Source organism: Nicotiana attenuata, unplaced genomic scaffold, assembly GCF_001879085.1.
Source record: "Nicotiana attenuata strain UT unplaced genomic scaffold, NIATTr2, whole genome shotgun sequence".
Classification (NCBI taxonomy): Eukaryota; Viridiplantae; Streptophyta; class Magnoliopsida; order Solanales; family Solanaceae; genus Nicotiana; species Nicotiana attenuata.
The window spans coordinates 80515-83496 of record NW_017672833.1 but is presented as its reverse complement, the minus strand read 5'-3'; positions in this window follow the sequence as shown (position 1 = coordinate 83496).

Below are 2982 nucleotides of genomic sequence, written 5' to 3'. Positions count from 1 at the left end.
TAACCCACCTGTGGAATTTACGTGCCGACATCTTCCAACGCTGCTGCACGGGGTACAATCACTACGACATCAATAACCCATCCTGAGTTCGAGCTCACTCTCTAGCTGCACAAGTCCATTCACCCCTCGTGGACATCAATTAAATGTGCGGCAACATCCTTCCAATTCAAAGTTATGTTGTATCCTTCTTCATTTCAAGTAGCTCCTTTCCGTTATATCAAATCTCCTGTCGTATAATAGTCCATACTTCAAATTAATCCGTAGACCCCAATCACCATTCACTAAAATTCCCAAATCATTCCAAACTCTCCTTTAGGTGCGTAGTCATCCTACCACAAAGCCCATATGCAACTCCGCCACTCTCCCACTTTGGCGGAACTCACTCCTTTTATCAATTACTCGACCTTCACTTCTTATACCTGGCTTTCTGGAAATTTTAACCACCGCCTGACACTCCTCACATGTCCTTCCTCATCCGTTGCTGCTCGGTTATTGCCTTAAATAAAATCTATCTTCATAACACTTGAACCCACCAATCGCTACTAACTTTAAACCTTTCCGAAGATCATCATTCTCGAGCCGCCAACATTAGAAATACACATTAAACCCTGAACCACCGCACCCCACGATATTTAATAGTCGCTTTTCCAATATTATTTCACAATATCTTACCCCAAATGCAAATTGCAGAAGACCATAACACCGGCGAACTTAACATATTCAATCGAGGATGACGATACCACGTCGCAGATGAAAATTCCACCACACTTGAAAACACCAAGTCTCGTTACTCTATCGATCCAAATCAAGACATTCATAGGCCAATTGATTTTTCCCCGCCGGAAATGAAATACCGAATCTCAGAATCATGCACTGAGAGAACTCCCTTCCAAATCTTTCACTGCCCCAACATATAGGCAAGAACTTTACCAACACGCCCATACTGTGCGACAACCGATCATGAGCAATCGTAGGAATCTACGCATAGACTCAAAGCTCTCGGGAATACTGTTACTGAGCTGAAATGACAAGATAGCCTTCCGCAAGGCGACGACAATAGCCCAAATCAACTATACCGGGAGAAACATCCCGCTCCACATCGGTAGTACCATTACAATTCTTAAATTCTCGATTTATAACAAGCGGTTCGCGTCGCGTAAGATTGAATAGGAAGGAAATAAAGGCATAAGTCTCAAGGAATTAAACCGCACGATGAGCAATCAAGAAGGGAAGTGCTCCTAACAGCCCTGTAGCCTCTCGAAGATAAGTACAGACGTCTCCGTACCGATCCGCAAGACACTACTAGGCTCGCTCATGATTCGTGAGACCTAAGGGAACCTAGTGCTCTGATACCATGTTGTCACGACCCAAATTCCACTAAGGGTTGTGATGGCGCCGGACATCAATGTCACGCGAGTCAACCAAAATACTTAATTAAATTCTCGTTTTAATACTCTTGAAAACTATGACTTTCCTTCAAATTTACTAGTAAAAGATAATCGTTTCAAATCAATTGAATGTTAAGCAGTTAATACAAATACTTCATAATCATCCCAGAACCCGGTGTCACAAGTGCATGAGCAATTTCTAAGAAATCGAATAAAGTACAGTAACTATCCGGAACACAAATTGGACAGAAAGTAAACACAATGCTGAGAGAGAGACTATACTAGCTGCGAGTTGCCTCAAGAAATACAGCTCACATAGTCTACGTATCATTCATGCTGCTAAGCCCAATAGGCCACTAGTAATACTAGTACCTGTGCAACAAAATGCACAACAAGTGTAGCATAAGTACAAAAACAACGTGTACTCTGTAAGTATCCCGCCTTATCTCGAAGAAGTAGAGATGAGATGGCAACATCGACACTTACTAATGGTCCAATAATAATATTATTCATGCGATGAATCACGGATTTATTAAGAACGACAGTAGATTCAAATGAGCCACGAAAGAGGTAAAAGTTCCTTTTTATTAAAAGTTTCCGGATTCATAATCCATTAATTAACAATTATCTCAAGTCGGGGAGAGCAGATATCAATCTCAATAAATCTCAAGGCAGGCAATACAAGCATGCGCAACTCATGCCGAGGTCGTACAGCCCAATCCAACATAAATGTAAAATGTGCAATACCGAGGGTCGAACGGCGCGAACCATAGATGCATCTATTACCCCGCTCGCGAATCATACATGCGACGCGGTCAAATTTAACTAAACAATCACCCTGCTCGCGAATCATACATGCGATGCAGGTACACATAGAAATACATGCTCAAACAGCAAATTAAGAATTTATCGGGGAACATTTTTCCAAATAAAAGCCAATTCTCTTTTAATGATTTAAGAAAATGAAGTTTAATCCTCTTAGAAATTCATTTACCAATTCGATAGGATTTAAGAAATTCAACTGTCAATAAGATCACAGATATTCCAAGTATAGCATGCTTTTGGGTCCTAGACTACCCGGACTTACACATATTAGTAGCTACGCACGGACTCTCGTCACCTCGTGCGTACGTAGCCCCCACAAATAGGAGCACATAACCAATTATTTCACCTAAGGGGACAAATCCCTCTTATAAGGTTAGAAAGGAGACTCACCTCGCTCCGAAATTTCCATAACCAGCTTCCAAGCCCTTCCAACGACTCCAATTGATGCACAATGCCCCAAAACTGTTCAAACAACAGGCAAACCAATAAAAATTCACTCTCATACATGTAACAATTCAAATTATATAAGTTTCTAACTCCGCTCGAAAAGTTGACCAAAATGCCCTCGGGGCCACGTGCCCGGATTCCGAAATTTCTCAAAGATAAATTCTACCCATAACTTTACTAACTCAAATATACAATTTGCTCTAATTTTCATGCTCAAATTCAAGGTAAAAGTCCAAAATTCCAAATTCTAGGTCTTCTCCAAAAATCCCAAATTTATACTAATATTCCATGTCTAAATCCATGTAAGATCATATATTTAACT